Source organism: Neopsephotus bourkii, unplaced genomic scaffold, assembly GCF_033783945.1.
Source record: "Neopsephotus bourkii isolate Nb327-2 ecotype Australia unplaced genomic scaffold, CSIRO-AGI_Nbou_v1 NB_1792, whole genome shotgun sequence".
Classification (NCBI taxonomy): Eukaryota; Metazoa; Chordata; class Aves; order Psittaciformes; family Psittacidae; genus Neopsephotus; species Neopsephotus bourkii.
In genome coordinates, this window is record NW_026902266.1 from 12,935,198 (window position 1) to 12,943,243 (window position 8,046).

Here is an 8,046-nt window from a genome sequence, read left to right on the forward strand (position 1 = left end):
TTGCTTTCCAGTCTTCACCAATGGTTTCCAAAAGGTGTTTCAGCATCAAGGATCTCTGAGAGGTGATGCATCCTGCATTTGCTGGGCAGCACCTCACTCTCCCTGGTTGTTTCCTTTCAATTTTATTTCTAACAAAACTTCAGACAACAGCATAATTTTGTACCTGTGTGCTTCTTTCTGTGTTCCTACATTATTCTTCCTCGCATGCTGCACCCCAGGAATTTAATGGACAGGTTTTGCTGCAGTCAGTGCACTGCTCCAGGGCAACATTGTTGTGCCAAGAGAGAATTGACCTGTAAGTCTCATTTTGTTTTGGAGCCTGGGTGAAAGGTAATCGTGAGTAAAGTATTTCTGCAGAAACTATTTAAGTCTTGCAAATTTCCTGCATGTGGATTATTACAATAATCACCAACATAAAATCCAGTGTCATTGGCAGCCAAAGACAGCTCCATTCAGCTCTTACTGCTAGCAGAAATGCTATGGCATTTCTACACTAGAGGAGTAGGGTGCTGCAGCACCCTCAAGTGCTTACATTTGCCCTTTGCCCTGGAGCTGCCAAAGTCCCCTGGACAGCCATAGGCACAGGGGTGCTGTACCTTGCTCTTAAGTTGAGCTGGTGAGACGTGAACCACGCTTAGTTCACAGTGATGCTGTGTTGTGCCTGAGCTCATTAGCCTTACTGAAAGGGTATGGTGCTGTGCTAGCAGCCTGATGTGATACCAGGCATGATTAGGTTCTTTCCTGAGTTTGAAACTGGGTACTTTCCCCCCTCGTATCACTTCATCTGCCCAGTGTAGGGATGTTGCAAACTAAGAGGAAAAAAATGTCGTAGATGGCAATGCATCTAAAACTTAGGATTTTTAATTATTAATCTTCATCTTCCTTCTTGGCTCAGTCCAGAGTGCCTATCCAAACAGGTTTATCTACATGGAAAATTTCGGGGTACACATTTATTCTAATATGGTTGTATTACTACAAATTCCCAAGTCTGTACTTATACTTTAGTACCCAGGTACAGTCTTGGTTTACAGTTAAGTCATAACAAAGCATGCAGCTAACATGAAAGCTGTTACTGGTTTATTTTTCTTTCAACAGAATAGCTGCTTTATAGATATGTGTACAGTAGTAAGGAAAATAGCTATACTTGTATAATTACACTGACACACAACCTAGATCAGAGCCTGAGATACTTTAATTACTTATACTGAAAATACTACACCTAGATTATCTCCCTCTGAGGTTAGTGGGAAAATTACCATAAATTTCAGTGGGATTTACACTCTTTTAAGCAAAATTACTGAGGACCAGAAATAGCTTGTAGTGTTGATCACCTCTTCTGGTCATTTATTCTGCATTTTTCATCTTGTATGATTAAAGCAACAGTGACAAGCACAAAAAAAAAAAATAAAATAAAAGGATAAAAATTCATCTGTACTTAATGTAACAGAACCCTTTAATCAGGTCATTTGCATTTTCACAGCAGGAAGAAAGCCATGTCTGTATTGAAAATACTGCTATTGGAGTGGTGCGAAGTCTTATTTCAAAATATGTTAGGTAAAACATGTCACAGAATATGTTTTAAACTGTAATAAATTTTCATAGCTAAGGTACAGCCCAGAGAGCTGATATTTTACACAAACAAATTAACACAGCTGAAGATCATCTCTTCCTGAATGCATACAATATACAAAAACGTACATTACACAAAACCACATATGATCTTTTTGCCAAGATATAATTTATTCTTAGACAATTTATTAATTTAATTAGGACATAGGAAGCTGGAATAACTTTAGCTGGAAACATAGTTAGGAAAAGTATATCCGAGACAGATTATGTAAAAAGGAATTTGTAAGACTTAGGTCAGCCCCAATACAAGATCCTTGAAGGGGATTTGAGGCTAAAACAGCCCCGTCATGGTGAATGCACTCTTGTCAAGTGCAGACATCATCTGAATCAGTGATTTGGAGAATAGGAACCACCTTCTGGTTGGATGAGTTTTGACACAAGAGACAATGTTCCTGAAAGCAGCAGGGTAGGGAGTTGTGCATGTTTGATATATTTTTCCCACCCCTTGTTTATTCATTTAAAGGCAGTATATTATAGTGTTTTCTGTGTTTCAGACATCTGTTACTTTACATGTTCATTTACTGATTTGAGTTCTTTTTCCTTTCCAACAATTGTACTGCCAACAGTCAACCAGTTAGTTAGCTGCAGAAAAAAACCAGCTAGATGTCTGGCTAATATACAACCTATAACATGAAAAGAAAAGGTAGTCTCCCAAGGTATGTAGATATAAACAATATCGAATATCTGTACAACAAAGACAAATTCTATTGTCAGTGAGCAAAACTCCAGGAATGGAAAGCGTAAATTCCCTGCTAAAGGGGAAAGTATGGGAGAGAGGGATGGCAGAGTTAAGAGAAGGAATTAACATTACTCCCCTTAGTCCCTGCAGTACTATTTTCCCCTAGTCCCCAAGTATGCAGGATGTCTACACTAAAGTATCCATTTGTTGCTTTTGGACTGTGATTTTGGTATGGGTCTCACAGGAAAGCTGATGGGTTCAGTGACGGGTGGTCATTGGAGGATCACGGTTGACATCCTGTGAGAAACTGTGTTGTGCCAATGAGTCCCTTCTAACAGCAGCTTGAAAGACCAGGTGTGACAGCAGCCAAGGGCAAATCAAACTCAATCTATCTCACAAGGTGGAATAACAAGTGACAAACTGAATGTTTGTGGTCTATAGTAAGTTTATAGATCCATAATATAGTCTTGAAAGATATTGCTTAGCATGTCAGCAGTAAGTTTAATTCCCCAGTGGAATCGATTGCTTTATTAGTACAATATCAGTTAGAGGTTTTCCATGGGAGGGACTCTATCCAGACAAATTAAGATGAGAGAACAGTATTGATTGTCTTGTCTTTTTACTAGTTATTTGTTTTATCTGATGGCTTGCACTTAAAAAGCTCTGAGTTATAGTAAAAATGTTTTCTACTCACATGAGGTTTTACAGCGTGGAAAACTGTAAATGTAAGGACCAAATAACTCTTAAGTATAAAACCCCACTGAGTTATTTTGCTGTTTCAGCTCTGTGTTTAACTTTCTGACCATTTTTACGTGTTAAATATATATACAATTTCTGAACCCAGTCTGAGATCTAGAGTCTTTAGGGAAGAGTCAGGAAAAAATTAGAGATTTCAAAGCAATTAGAGCAAAATCATTTAATGATCATAGCTTTGTCAGGTCTTGCTCAAGTAAATAGGTGTGAAGGACATAGAAATGCTAACCTATGTTTGGGAAAAACTTGACTGCAATGAGAGGAATATCAACAGACGTTTCCTGCAATAACAGGTCCCGAAGAATTCCTAATTTAATATGTCTTGTCAATAGCTGTGCCTCATTCTAGTTTAATTAACTTGCTCTGTAAGTTGATTAAGTCTCAAAGTAGTAAAAACTTGTTTAAAAAATGCAAGGGTATCACGCCTAGGTTGATTATGAGCAATTATTGTATTTAACTTTGTGCCTAGTCAAAACTAGAGTAACGCTCAGGTGGAGGTGAACACCTTGTGGGCCTTATTTAACAGATTAAATGAGAGATTTGTGGTTTGCTTAATTTTATTTTCTTAAAGAAGAAAGGGACTTGTATTAGTTTTATCTTCCAAGCTGCAGGGCTTAGAGTGGTGCTCTCTTATCTCCTTTTGGCCTTCTCATGTGTCCTGGGTTTAGCAGTAGCAGTCATTTTTCTCTTTCTTGGTAGCTGGTGCAGTGCTGTTTTGACTTTCAGCTGGGAACAGAGCTGAAAAACAATGATGTTTTGGTTTGGCCAAGGACTTTGTGGGCCTCACGCTCTGCCAGGGAGGAGGGGAGCCGGGAGGAAGCAGAGACAGGACACCTGACCCAAACTGACCAAAGAGGTATTCCATACCACAGCACGTCATGCCCAGGATGTAACTGGGAGTTACCCAGAAGGGCGAGGTGGACTGCAGGGTTGGAGGAGGTATCGGTTGGTGCTTGATCGGGCTGGGGGGCAAGTTATCCGTCGCCTGGTGATGGGGTGTTGTATTCTCTTCCCTTGTTATTTCCTTTATCATTACTATTATTGGTGGCAGCAGTAGTGATTTGTGTTATACCTTAGTTACTAAACTGTTCTTATCTCAACCCGTGGGAGTTGCATTCTTTTTGATTCTCCTCTCCGTCCCTCCGAGAGTAGGGGGAGGGCAAGAAGGGGGGGGAGTGAGTTAACAAGCTGTTTGGTTGGGTTAAACCACGACATCATGGACAATCATAAAATTTTCTAGAAGCTAGATTATCGTATGCCAAGGATGTCCTCAGCATAAAAATGTTGGTTTTAATGTCGGTGTCCTCAACATAAAAAGGACATGAAACTGCTGGAACAAGTCCAGAGGACGGTCACGAGGATGATCAGGGGACTGGAGCACCTCCCATATGAAGATGGGCTGAGAAATTTGGGACTGTTCAGCCTGGAGAAGAGAAGGCTGTGTGGAGACCTCATAGCAGCCTTCCAGTATCTGAAGGGGGCATATAGGGATGCTGGGGAGGGACTCTTCATTAGGGACTGTAGTGATAGGACAAGGGGTAATGGGTTAAAACATAAACAGGGGAAGTTTAGATTGGATATAAGGATGAAATTCTTTCCTGTTAGGGTGGTGAGGCACTGGAATAGGTTGCCCAGGTAGGTTGTGAATGCTCCATCCCTGGCAGTGTTCAAGGCCAGGTTAGACGAGGCCCTGGGTAATATGGTTTAGTGTGAGGTGTCCTTGCCCATGGCAGTGGGGTTGGAACTTGATGATCTTAAGGTCCTTTCCAACCCTAACTATTCTATGATTCTATGATTTATGAATCTATCAGCATATGAACCTATGAACCAATGAACCTATCAGCACAGATTAAATCCTCGACAGTCTTTTCATACACAGTTGTCCTGTGGCAGCTGAACTGTACTCTGGAAAAATAGAATTATGCAAATACAAATATTGTTCAGTTTTAATGGCACATGATTCTGCAAGATAGCAGCTATGTGTTTAAAATATGAACATGCTTTGATCTCATTTTTATTGCCTTTTTAGACTATATTTTCCTTTTTGAGGTACTCTAGGTTTTAACTGGTGAAGACCTAACTGATCAACAATGGCTATTTTATTAGTGTTCCTTGTATTCTCTCAATTGCTTATGACCAGAGCGGATGGAACAGTGAGTCACCTACCAGACATTATTAGAGCTGTGACAACAAGAAACCAGATTAAGCCTCTGAACTGTATCTGCTTTTCCAGACCATGGAAATATATTGAATTGGCTTTGACTTACGCAAACTGCAAAGCCTCGTAAGGGCTCTTTTCTACAAACACAAGTGCAAATTATGTACATAGGCAAAGAGCTGTTTTCTAGTACATGTTCTGGACACTTTAAATGCCACTCCAAGCCATTGGCTCAATTCAAAAATAATGACCTATGGCAGTAAGTTTCTGAAAGTTGTAAGAAAGTATTTCTTTCTATTTGTAATGTGTAAGTCTGTGGCAGTGCATGGAAAAGTTTTGCTGCTCAAATGTATTGTCCATGTGCATTCAGACATGCAGATCTGGCACTTGAGGACATGGTTCAGTGGTGAACTTGGCAGTGTTAGTTTTACAGTTGGACTCAATGATTTTAAAGGTTGTTTCCAACCAAAATGATTCTGTGACTCCATACAATCAAACTACACTTTAAAACTTCTGCATGCTCTATTATTCTAGCTATCCAGGAAGTGCAATATTGTCTGATAAATGAAAATTTAAATGACTTTTACAGAAGTGTGCACATATGGCTTTTTTTTGGACAGTCCATAGCTTCAAACACTCTCATCAGGACCATCATAGTATTTCATGCTTTTAAGACTTGGTGGTTAAGAAAACTGGGAGTAAAATACAGAACCTCTATCTCCCAATCTTTTTTAGAGTGTATTTCAGATCGGTAAGTAATGATTGAAAGGTTTTAATGGTTGATATGAAATGTATCAATGCCCCGTTTGCAGTAGATAGTTGATAGCTTTCTTGACACCAGCTCCAAAAGCAAGAGGATTCGTTATCAAGAAATATTAAACCATTCTCCCATTATCAGAGGGGATCCTTCCAGGCCACTGTTCAATCATATTGCCTGGGTAGCATAGGGAAGTAGGTCCCCTTTTGCTTAGAGGTGATACACATACAGGGAAGCTATCCTGTGTTTAGTCTATTCCATGGCATTACTTGGTGACCAGTCGTGTTAGTTTCAGCATTTTGTAAGATGAAATCGGGCATGGCCTAAGATTTTATATAGATCTCATCTCCTAGCTCCAGTCGCACTATTCTGCTTCTTGAAATTATACTATAGGCAAACATAGCAAGTATATGTGAGAGTTGGGACAAAGAATCAAGAAATTGGCAAAGAGTTGCTGTGAAATCAGGTCAACAGTAATTCATGAAGAAGGGGTCTGCAAGAGAACGAACCATATATAGTAAGAGATGAAATGGGTTAAAGTAAGGTAGACAGAAACTCATATAGGGAGAATTGAAAAGATGACCCTTAGAGCAGTAAGGTTTTTTTTTGAAGTGACAGTTGAAGTGACAGACTGGCTTGAGATGTGGGTAGACAGAAGCAGTGTGAAGAAAGAACGGCAGAGAAAAAGTGCTTTGAAAAAGTCACATGGACAAGCCAGTGAAGGTTTAGCAGGGAAACAAAAAAGCTAGTTCAGAATAGCAAATGACTGGGGGAAGTGAAACCTGAAGCTAGTTTAAAGGAGAATGAAAATAGGAAATATGCTTGCATGGAATAAAGTACATAGGAGAAGAAAGAACCAAATGTATTGTGTTAAAAAATAGATCCTCCCCCCATCTTGCCTTACTTGAGTTTGTGAATCATAATAGTATCCATTTTTTTCATGGTTATGTTTTTTTACTTTAGGACACTATTTCCCTACATCATCTGCTTTTCCAGGTTGTTGCTGAAGCCAACAGAACAAGGATTCCTCTGTGGGAGCCAGTTCACTCAATTCCTCTTTCAATTTTCATTTCCTGATGAGGAATGATCATTGGTGATTCAAGTTCTCAGTTACAGACCCCTTGTAGCCCCCTTACATTCCATTAAGATCTGGGAGACACCCTGCCTGCATCTCCTACCACATCCTCCCTTTGCCTGCTGCCCTGATGAGATCTGCCTCTCCCTCCAGCATTTCAGGAGCCATGTGAGTGAGATTCCACTAAAACATGGCATTTGAGAGAAGGTGTCAGTTCAGACATCACTGACTCCAACCCCCTTGTAAAAACAGCAACAATTTCAGGAGCTGGCAACACTCCCATATATATTCCGAGGTGTACTGTCTGAGATAAAAGAACTCAAGCAGCATACGGCTTCAACGTATATTCAGCTGCTGGTTTCCATCTTTTTTTCCCAGTATTCTTCTGGCAAGACATTTACTTAAATTCCTATTCAAATATGAAGGGCGAAGTTCATAATCCAGATGGAATATCATGCAAAGCAAATATACTGCAGAAGAATACTACATATCCTACTGTAAATTCACATTATCTGCAGTGTGTTTGGGCTGTTGTTATTATTTAGCTTTAATACAAAATTATTATGCACATAAAATATTTTTCTTTTAAGATCAAGATATTTTAAAATTTAAGATAATGGACTGTCGTATCTCTTGTAGATTTTGAAACTAAATTTTTATTGTTTATGTAATAAAAATAAACCTACTAAAATAACAGAATTGACACTGGGTCATCTACATGGAAAGGTTTTCATAAGCATTTTGATTTTTCAGAAATCAAATACTTTGGTGTACAAGGGAGGATGGGGGTCTGCATCCTGTGTTATTTAAGAATCAGAAAGGATCTGGGAGCAGAGGCAATGACAGGACTATGAAAATGACTTTTGTCTGCAAATTATTTTGAAGTACTTAGATGTGAGCAGGAGAGAGTGGTACTGTGGAGTGCAGATACACTTTTGTGATCACAGGAGCTGTCAGACCTGTACAAACTGAAATCTAGGTGACATTAACATCAC